Source organism: Phodopus roborovskii, unplaced genomic scaffold, assembly GCF_943737965.1.
Source record: "Phodopus roborovskii unplaced genomic scaffold, PHOROB, whole genome shotgun sequence".
Lineage (NCBI taxonomy): Eukaryota > Metazoa > Chordata > Mammalia > Rodentia > Cricetidae > Phodopus > Phodopus roborovskii.
The window spans coordinates 15,741,985-15,752,981 of record NW_026126585.1 but is presented as its reverse complement, the minus strand read 5'-3'; positions in this window follow the sequence as shown (position 1 = coordinate 15,752,981).

Sequence of the window (10,997 nt, the reverse complement as noted above, 5' to 3'; positions counted from 1 at the left end):
AGCCCAGACTGGTCTCAAATTTGTGATCCTCCTACCTCTTTCTCCAAAGGACTGGCAAAGCAGCCATGCTCACTGAGGTAGGGATGAAGGGAGGTGTCTTAACAAGGTCAGTGTGTAGAGATATTTCCCAGCCTCAAGCCTGTTTCTTGTAGCAAGAATGTTTCTTCTCTTCCATATAAGGAGAAAAGGTGACCTCGGAGGTCCTTCCTAGCCACAGGCTGTCAAGTGTCTTTTGTTTCACAAAAGCCTCTGACAAAGTAGCATATTTGCAGCCCCAGCTGGCTCTGCTGCTCCTTGATTACCTGAGATAATGGTGCCTTGGTTTAGGAGCTGGTTACTACTGTCAATTTACAGACGGGGAAACTGAGGCTCAGGGAGGCGCAGGCACACCTCCAGCTCCCGCTGGCAAGGGGCTCTGGGGGGGGGGAGGGGCTGGGGTTCTAACTCTCATGTGCCTTGCCATGCCTCCCATGCCAAACTGCTGCCTGCTCAGGGTGACTGTCCCCAAACAAAGAGAGGCAGGAGGGGTCACCCTAGAAGAGCTGTCAGGCATTCCCAAACTGTCCCCAAAGAGGAAGTCTGCCAGAGTTTGGCAAACGCCCCTGCAATGTTGTCCCTTTCCACTTGCTGACCCCATACCGGGTTCTCCTGTCACACCTGTCCTATAAGAACTCAGTTTCCCCGGACGTCTGGTAACTTTGTGCTTCTGGGACCCCTACCTACTTCAGGAGACTTACAGGGCACAGGTCAGGCCGACTGGGGCAAGCGGGAGAATAACCCAGTTACCCCTACTGTCCCCCAGGCTTCCCTGGGAAGCTGGGAGAGGGTGTGGTGTGGACAGGCCTGCTGGGCGAGAGGAGATTTGGAAGCAGGCTCAGGAAGGGTGTGAGGGAGGGTGGGCCTCTGAGGATCAGCTGTGCTCACACGGGAAGCATGCCAGCCCTGGCCGGCTGTGGTACCAGTCAGGGCAGGGCAGCCTTTCCACAGGCCACCGCGCGGCTGCCTTAGCTTTTCGGCGAGTGTAAGTAGGCAGTGTGGCTTCGGATGGCCCCTTCCCCTATTCCCTGATAAGGTAGCTCACTGGCCCTGTGTTCTGGGCGGTGGGCAAGGAGCACAAGGAGACCAAGCCCCAGCTGTCCCCAGAACTGGGAGGACGGGGTGGATAGACAGCGTTCACAAGCCCAGCTGGCCAGCTTCCCTCCCCTGAGGAAGAAGGAGCAGACAATGTCCTGATGATGACTCACCCAGGAGCCATCCTTCATCACTCCCAGGCCTGGCCCAGCCCAGTCCAAACCCTCTCCTACAGGCTAATGGCCATCTTCTCATGCGTGGGAAGCAGGGGATCTCGGCTCCCTTCCCCAAGCCCTGCTCCGGTGCCTGCTCCATGGTAGATCACAATAAGCGCATCTTTATGGAGAGGAGCTGGTGGAGAGCAGCACCTTTCCCGAAGGCAGACAGCCCGCAGGAGGTCGGAGTCTCTCTTCTGCTCCTGGCTGGAGGCTTCACCTGCTCTCCCTGAGTCCCCAGGCACGGACACTATCATTTTTTCATCTGCTTCTTGGAGAGTTTGAATCCTGCCTGCAATTATTCCCTTCTACAAAGACTGGGTGAAGCAATGACTCTCTCCATACAGGCCAGGGCTTAGTTCCTTATCTGTCTTCCTGTAGAATCCATGAGGCAGCACTTCAAGAATTTAATGGCCATCCCCAAGGCCCACTAATTCTAGATTCTCTGCACCCAGCAAGACTTTTGACAGGCCGGGGTTTGGTTCAGCGAGTACTACAGGCAGGGTTTCTCCCCAGGAGTTCATATACTAAAAAACAATAGCCTTTTAATATCTAGGCCAGCGACCTCTGGAAACAGTCCTGCCTCTCTGCTCTTACAGTGTCGAGAAGGGAGCCCATTGCTCCTGTGGAAGTCAGGCCAGCAGGAAGGTGACATCCAGAGTTCACTTCAAAGGCTTGGCCACCTTGCCGCCTGAACCCAGGAGAAAACAGTCCCCCTTGAAGAGGTCAGCAGCCTGCAGGAAACAGGCCTCCCTGGCATGAGCCTGAAACTCGGTGTTCAGTCCTCAAGTCCGTTGAGGGTCTGTGAAAACTGCATCCACACATCTCCTCTGGGACAGGCATCCATTCCACAATTCTGTGTGACACCAGCATCCCTAAGGAAGATCCAGGGAGCCACAGGCTAGGGCATCTGAAAGCTGTTAGAACGAGAATGTAGGCCACATTCCTGTTCAAATGGGTCCTCACACCAGTGCAGGCTCACGACTGCTGTCTGGGTTCATGTTCTTACCTGGGACAGATACCAGAGCACGGACTGTCAGCCAACAAACACAAGGCCAGAAAAGGCCAGTGACTGTCTCAGGGTCATACAGCCAGTGTGACCTCTTTAAGGCGGAGTGCAGAGCCTGAACCCCCGGATCTGGGAGAAAAGAGATGGGCGGCCGGCTGTGGCCTGTCCAAAGGATGCAGACTCCATGCTTGGCAGGAGCATTCACCCTGAGGACAGCATATGGCCCCGGGGTGGAGGGAGCAGGGTGTGGAGCCCATCTGTGGGTGTGAGTGTTACACACAAGCTCAGACTTGTGGATTTTAAAGTTTCTAAGGAATCCCTGCTCTTTAAAGCGTCACCACTTGCTTTTGGGTCACCGACTCCCTTCCTTGGTGAAGTTTTTCCCAGAGTGAGTCCATTGTCATCCTTACAGACTCCCTCCCCCAAGTTCCATGTTTAGACTCTGCTGGGCGTTGTCTGTGAAAGCTGTGGACCAGAGCCCTGAACTCAACCCACTACTTCCCCAGCCTTCCTTGACAAGAAGAGGTCCACACGCTAGAAAGCATGAGCTGTTCTTTGCCTCTGCCTGTCCTGTGGGTTCACCACATCCCACGATCTCAAACCTTTGTGGCCAAGAGGGAGTCCAACACTCCCATCACACCATGTAGGGGGTCTTGATAGGGTTCGTTTTCATTGCCAGTTAAAGAATTAATAGGCAGGGGAAATCTTGTGTGTAACAGGTCAGGGAAACCTCAGATACAGCAGACAGAGCCAACCAGTAAAGAAAGGTTTTTTTACTAGGGGTGAGGAACACACACACTTGCACACGTGTGCACGTGAGCGAGCACACGTGTACACACACACACACTCACACACACACACACACACACACAGACCCTCTGCACAGCTTAAGAGGGACTTAGAAGCTGAAACTGGGTCTCCTTGTGGGCTGGGGGGTTTGAGGGCTCTGCCTCCCATAAAGGGATTAGTTTCAACAAACAAGGAAGCTGCTTGACTGTGAAGAAAATACATCCTGGCCTCTCTGGTCAGGAGGAAGAGGAAGAAGCCAAAGTTTGCCAACTTTATCATCTTTACTTTTGGCCCTTCTGTCTGTCTGTCTATCAGGGAATCCATCTAACCCCTAGTGCCTCCCTCTGTTCCCAGTGGGGTCAGGCCAATGCTGGCTCCTAGGAACTACCCAGGGGGCCTGGTGTGTGGGGAACACCTGTAATTCCAGTTCAGGAGAATCCAGAGTTCCAGACCAGCCTGGCCAGCAACTAGCAGCTTCCCCAGGTTGTGGTAAGTAAGAGGCCAAAGGATGTGAAAACTAGGCAGGTGGCGGTGCAGGCCTTTAATGCCAGCATTTGGGAACCATCTCTCCAGCCCATGGCTGGAAAGGAAAGGAAAGGAAAGGAAAGGAAAGGAAAGGAAAGGAAAGGAAAGGAAAGGAAAGGAAAGGAAAAAGAGAAACATCAACAACTCTTTCCTTTTATAAATTTTGAATTCACAGAGCTGGAGAGATGGTTCAGCAGTTAAGAGCACTGGCTGTTCTTCCAGAGGTCCTGAGTTCGATTCCCAGCAACCACATAGTGGGATCTGATGCCCACTTCTGACATAAAGGTGTCCATGCAGATAGAGCACTGATATATATATATATAATAAATCGATTTTTTCTAAGTTATAAATTCCCAAGGGCTTTACACATCTCCCCTCCCCTGGACTCCCATATTCTGTTTAGGTCTAGACTCGCAGGCCTCAGCACCACACCCAATATGCACTAAGTGAGGAAGAAAACAAGACAAGCTTGACAACCTTCCTGGCAGTCTGGCTTCTAGGGCACGCCTGCCCTCGTACCAGACTGAGTGGCCAGAGCTCGCTCTGGTGACCCAAGGAGCCCCACATCAGCCCCTCCTCCCGGCTTCTCTGCACTGCCCCCCCCCCCAGACCTTCTCTCCTGGCCGTTACAAGCCCCAGTACCGGTCTTAAGGTTTTCTCCCAGGGCCTGAACCCCCTGCCCCAGAGCCTCACCCCACAGCTCCGCACCCTCAACCCTCCCCTCCTGGGGAGCCAGATGATCTCAGCACCTCCTTGGGGACTTCAGTCCTCCCCTGCCCCCACCCAGCATCACTTCCTCATTTGGCAGCAATGTCACTCATAATCTGTTTCACTTTCCACCATTTCCTGTGTTTTACGTGAATCCTCCCGAGCCCGGATACGGAAGATGATTCTCTTGGTTGTAAAGATAGCTCTAAATGTCTAAAGGCCACTGGCCAGGTCCAGGGCATAATCACTGGTTTGTTTTGTTTTGTTTAGAGACTAGAGACAGGGTTTTTCTGTGTTGGCCTGGTTATTCTGAAACTAGCTCTGTCGACCTGGCTGGCCTTGAACTCACAGAGCTCCACCCGCCTCTGCCTCCAGAGTGGTGGGACTAAAGACATACGCTGCCAGGCTTGGCACACTCACCTTTTTAAAGCTGTCCACAATAGGAGAGTCTCTTCCTCTCTGGGTCAGAAGCCCAATGTCTGACTCCAGATCTTCCTATCATCTAACCTCAATCTTCATACTTTCAGGATTTCAGGATTTAGAAAGCAAAGATACAGTGAATACTCAGATCTGAGTTTTAGGAAGACCCTGAGTAAAGATTCTGGCTAAACATCTCCCCTTCTGTATCAGAAGAGAAGTTATCTGGGCTTAAAATGTGGTTTGGTGGGAGAGCATGAACTTGGCATGCACTTGGCCCTGGGTTAGACTCCCCAGCAACCATCAAAAAACCATTCAGGTCTGGGGAGACAGCTCAGCCGTAAGGCTTCTCAGCCATGACGGCGTGAGCTCAGATGCCAGGCACTCGTGTAAAAAGCTGTCTGTGCCTGTGAGGCCCTGAAACACCAGGTCTGTCTGGGGGAGGCAGGAAGATCACTGGGGCTTGCCGGCTGCCAGCCTAGTCCCAGGTTCAGTGAGAGCAATAGACAAGGCACCAGTGTCCTCCTCTGGCCCCCACATGGACATCACCCACATGGGCACACACACATACACACAGGAAAAAAAATCTAACAAACACAAAACCAACAACAACAACAAAAACCCCACCATCTGTTACTGAGACAGAGTAGCAGTATTGTTTTTTACTTTCTCTCTTTTCTAGGTCATTCCCAGCTGCAAATGTTTGTGTGGTGTGTTTGTCTGTCTGTCTGTATCTGTCTGTAGGTCTGTGGACGATGGAGTGTCTGGTTGCCTGGAACTGGAGTTACAGACAGTTGGAGCTACTATGTGGGGGCTGGAAACTGAATCTGGGTCTTCTGCAAGAGCAATAACTATTCTTTTTCTTTCTTTCTTTCTTTCTTTCTTTTTTTTTTTTTTTTTGCAACAAGTGTTTTTAATGGCTGAGCCATCCCTGCAGTCCCATATTCTGCATAGTTATGTGAATATTGTCTTTCTTTTTATAAACAGGCTCTCAATCCATAGGTCAAGTTGGCCTCAAACTTGGGATCTTCCTGCCTGTCCCTTCCAAATGCTGGGATTAAAGCAGGCACCATCATGCCAGGTTCTATTATTATTATTATTATTATTATTATTATTATTATTGACAGGATCTCATGTAATCCAGGCTGGTCTTGTAACAAGGCTGACCTTGAACTTCCCTATCCTCCTTCCTCTTCTTCCCAAGTGCTGGGGTTACAGGTATGTTCCCTGAGAAGTGTGTTCTGAGTGGTTTTTTGTCTGCTTGTTTCTTGAGATGGAACCCAGGCCCTGTGTCTGCTAGGCGAGCCCTCTTCAGGGTCAGCTGCACCGCAACTGATTTGGAAGCACACACGCCACTGGTGTTGGCTATAGACCTATATTGTTGTGCGGAGTTCGTTGTATCTCCTGAATCTGAGCTGACTACAATATCACACACAAAATGAAGCTTCTGGAAAATTCCACCGCATACTCACGAGGGGATGAGAATGAAAATGGCAAGTGGTCTCTTTCCCTACTCCCTCCCTTTCTCTCTTTTCCTCCTTCTCTTCTTCTTGGCTTGTTTATTTGTGGTGCTAAGGGTTGAACCCAGGACTCTACACAAGCTAGGTTAGCGTCCTACCACTGACCTGGATGTGTGCCTAGACCTGAAAACAATGATTTTCATTACGTCATAGGAGCTCTGAGTGTGTGCACCCTGTGAAATGGTTCCCTGACCCGCACTTGGAAAGCAATAGTGATCCAAGGCCAGTGACTTCCTTGGCAGTTGATACTTTTTGTTCCCTAAGTTAATCTGGAATGGGGATGCCGAGATCCCACGCGCACACACACAACTTCACGTGAGTACGGAAAGGTTCTGATGTCTAACTGGTGAGGGTGTGGGGAGGTTGAGCTCTTGCCTAGAGCTACAGTGAGCAACAGGCCTGGTCATGGGGCGCAGGTGGTAGGGGGAGGACAGGCGCCTACCGTGTTGACGCAGTATCTGATAATGCGGCGCCCTTTACTTCTTCCAGCAGCAGGGCAGATTTGAAGGGACCGTGGGGCGACGCTAAGGCCCTGCAGGACGCTTTATGGAAGACCTAACAGGCTTCAGAAGGTAGTCGAGTTTTCTACACAGCACGAGCTAAAGGAGAGAAGCACACAACCACCAGGGCCGGCAGAGCTCGCTGCTTCGCTGCCCTCCAGGGATGTCTGGCAAGGAAGGAATTAGCCTACTCTACCTACCCTAACTGACACGCTTCTACTTACAACCTTCATGGGCATGTCCTACAGTGGCAGGAGCCAAGGGAAAGCAAGGTGGCACTGGTTGTGAGGAAGGATATCAGGTGTCACCTGTCACCTACTAGGCTGTGGGGCCTAGCATGCAGATAGGACAGCTTATTCCACAGCCGACCTGCCCAGTACCACATCCACACAGTGGTGCCCTTACAAGCAACAGGTTTGAACACCTCCCTCCATGCTCTACCCTTGACCACCACCCTTCACACACACACACACACACCGCCTCTGTACCGTTTAATAATCATCCTGTAGGAGTTGCTTTATAGCTTTGGCTCTAGTCTATATAAATTCACGGAGGGAGGAGACCACGTCTGTATTTTCTATGGCATCCATAACAATAGTGCGGTCTCAGTTACCTGATGATGGATTCACTAGGTAACAAGTTGTCACTTGTTTTGCCGCCAGATTCCCTTTTATAAGGGGCTGGGCTGGCTTCACTCCTCCATCCTGGCTCTCACTCCTTAGGCTGGCCGCTGTGATGTCTTACTTACAAAGCCCTCTCACGCACACTCGCCTTTCGCCCTTGCAACACCATGACGGGTGTGAGGGGACTATGGAAGTGACTCTGAGTCATTGTGGCATGCCTTGTGGAAGAAAGGAGCCGCTAACAAAGCAGTTGCTAACAAAGCAGTTGCCAGGGTGGCATTTAACAGTAGGGGTGACTTGAGTGGTCCACTGGGGCTCACTCTTCTCATCCAGCTTTCTCCTGTCCAGGTGAGACCCACTCAATTTGGGTTTCCTCTGAATGAATGCCCCCGCAGGAGCTGTGCTCGTCAGTAGCTTCAAGTATCTGGTTGGTTTGGCTTCCGGTTTCCATCTACCCATGACCTGGAGTTTTGTGTGGGCCCAAGTCTGTCTCCAAGGCCTGTGGGCAAGCTGGGTTTCAAGGTGATTCCCAGACATGATGCAAAGCCAGCTCCTCCTAAGTACCACCTTGCATCTTCCAGAGGACTGGGCCAGGGTGGGAGGTGGAGCATGCTGGGAGTCCCTTTTCAAGGAGGGGCTCCTGGCAGTGGCCGGACTACCCAAGCAGTGACAGTGACGAGAGCAATGGCAGCCACAAGTCCCAGCCTGAGCCCAAGTTCGGACTCCAGACCGGGAGCTTTGAAGGATGCCTGCCCCTTCCATCCGTCTGATGGGAGTTTGTGTGGTCAGCTCTGCTCCAGGAGTTGAGCACCCACACACAGCCCAGAGTCCAGGGCAGCGCAGTCAAGGCAGAGAGGAGGTGGGAGGGAGGGCTGGGGGTTCTGCTGGCTGGCTCCTGACCTCTGCAGACATATACAATTGAGCACATCCCTCAGGAAACGGAGGCTTAGTCTCTGGAGCTGGGAAAACCCTGGCTAGCTAGCTGCTCATGTGTTTACAAGGGAAGCTGAGTCAGAAGACCTGGCTATCTTCTGAAATACCCAACTATTTCTAGAATCTCATACGGTCAAAGCCAGCGGCCTCTTTCCTCTTCCCAGGAAATCCCTGACAGGGAGAGAACAGAGAGCCGAGACTGTGGCGTCCATTTATGGACTAGAAGCCCCCTCCCCCATTAAGAAGACTCATTCTCCCAGCTGGTCCTGAATGCCTCAGACAGGATGGGGAGAATTTTGAGGTGGGGACAGCCCAGGAAGGGAGCAGGATGCTGGAGAAGGAAGATTAAGGAGGTGTTCAGGTCCAAAAGGAGCTAGAGAAAGCTTGTGTCCCCAGCGACCTGTACTGTGGTCCCAGTCCCTCCAGAGGCTATCGACTGAGCGCTTGTCAAGCTTGTCAGTGGGCCAGAGTCGTGCCCCTTTTCCAGCCCTTTCTGGGCAGCAGACTGTGAGCGGCCTCCCCAGGGGCCTGAACCAGAGAATTCTGAGTACAGAGGTGACCAAAGACGACCGGAAATTATTCATTCCCAGCTTCTGTACGGTAATACCTGACCCCACTGTGGGGACTAAGACCAGGCAGTGAGCGCCGGAGCGACATTCCTATAATTCTGAGGGAAACGGTGAAAGCCTTTGAAATCATGAGGCTTCAGGCCTGGGTGTGAAGTCCTCCCATCCTTCAGAGAGAGAGAGAGGGAGCCTACCAAGGTTTATCAGAATGCTGGTGCTGACTGTCTTCAGCCTTTCACTGCCCCCCCCCCCAAATCACAGCAGGCAAGCTTGGGAGGCAGCTGTCTTTGGAAAGATCTGCCTATGTTCTTACCCCCTGCACTGAGCGGTCCGCACGCCCCACCCCACCTCAGGCCCCCCTGGGGACTCCAGCCCCAGCTTATCCTCCACCCTTGCAAGCCTTCCCTGCCCAAGCTAATGGACAGTCTGCCCTTACTCTTAGTTCTTCTCTTTCACATCTGAATGTCTTCTGTTAGGAAATAACATGCCCCTAAATCTGGGAGCTTCCCATTCCTTGGCTGCTGCAACTGCAGTCCAAGCCCCAACGTCCCTTCTCAAAACTGGCCTCCGGCTAGGTCCCTCCCCATCAAGCCTGCCACTGCTGCCCTCAGCGAGCAGCTAGACTCTATTTTTATTGGTGTGTGTGTGTGTGTGTCTGTGTGTGTGTGTGTGAGAGAGAGAGAGTCATTTCTCTCCTTTCTACCATGTGGACACTGGGGGGGTCCTACTCGGGCAGTCTGGCTCAGTGGCAAGCACCTTTACTTGCTAAGTCATCTCCCCTGCTAGAAAGACTCTCGGAGGAAAACAAAAAGTCTGTTAGGTCACTTGACCGTTTGCTCAGCATCTCCCAGAGACTCTCTGTTTCCCCGAGAATAAGAGCCACAGCCTCAGGATGGCCCACAGCTTTCCCGAGTGTGGCTTCTCTTGACCCCTCTTCCTGCTAGTCTTTTATTCGCTTTGCTGCAGCTTCACTCCTTATTCTGGGATGTAGTTCCACGAGGGCACGCACCGTTGTCAGTTTTGTTCATAAATGTATCCCTAATGCTGGGCATGGCAGAGGATTGCTCTGTGTACCAGGCTAGCCTAAGGCCCTTAGTATTGAAAGGCGTGTGTGTGTGTGTGTGTGTGTGTGTGTGTGTGTGTGTGGTGGGGGAGGGGGAGTGTTGAGGTCCTGGAGATGGAACCTAGGGTCTTGCCCATACCAGGCAAGCGTTACATGCCCCAGTTCCGATACCTACTTGCTAGTCACTTGATTGGCCGAGTGAATGGGACACACTAGGGAAGGGATTAGCGGGCTAACCCTTGCACTTGGGAGTCTCAGCGGCTGGCTTTGGCCTCTGCCCCTCCCCCTCCCCTACCCCCCCCCCCATCTTGGTCTGTACCTCCATTCTCACTCCCAGAAAAGCCAGCCTGCCGTCTATTACGTGGTTCCCAGCCCTTCCCCTCTGCAGCTTTAAGAATTGCTCGTGTCACTCGGCCAAATCTCTGTCCTTGACCCGTCTTGTTCCTCAGCGAACAAGACTGCTGATAGAGTACAGATTCTCCCCTCCCGGAGCCAAAGCCTGTTTGTGTTCTTCTGGGGGAGCCGGGGCTGCCGCTTCCCACACATCTATCTCTACTGTCTCCCCTCGACTTCCCCGCTTTGACAGGGCCCAAGGCAGCTAGCTGGACAGGACAGAGGGAGACTGAAGGGTCATGTGTGTCATGGGAGTTTCCCTCCCACGGCCCTGCCCCACGAGGGGGTGTCCACTCAGGAACATCACGATCCTGCCCGTGCCTCAGGAAAAGGCCAGGGACAGGGAGCATCCCGAAGGCCTTTGTGATCTCCTAGGGCCTCTCCTCCCCCTTCTTTGTCTAGGTTGTTCACATTCCACAAGCACTGATGTGGCACTAAATATTCCTACAGCTCCAGCCTTGTCCCCTGGGGCCCCAGCGTCATCGCTGAGCCTGCTTTCTGGAATGCTTTTGGTATGAAGTGTCCTGGCAGGTGAAGGCAAGGTCTGTGTTGATAGAATCCACAGCCCAAGTCTAGGTTTTTTGGGGGGCCTCCCCACATTCACCCCCTCATCCTAGCTCCCCAGGAATTAGAGCTCCCCACTACCCCAGAAGCCCACCAGGCCC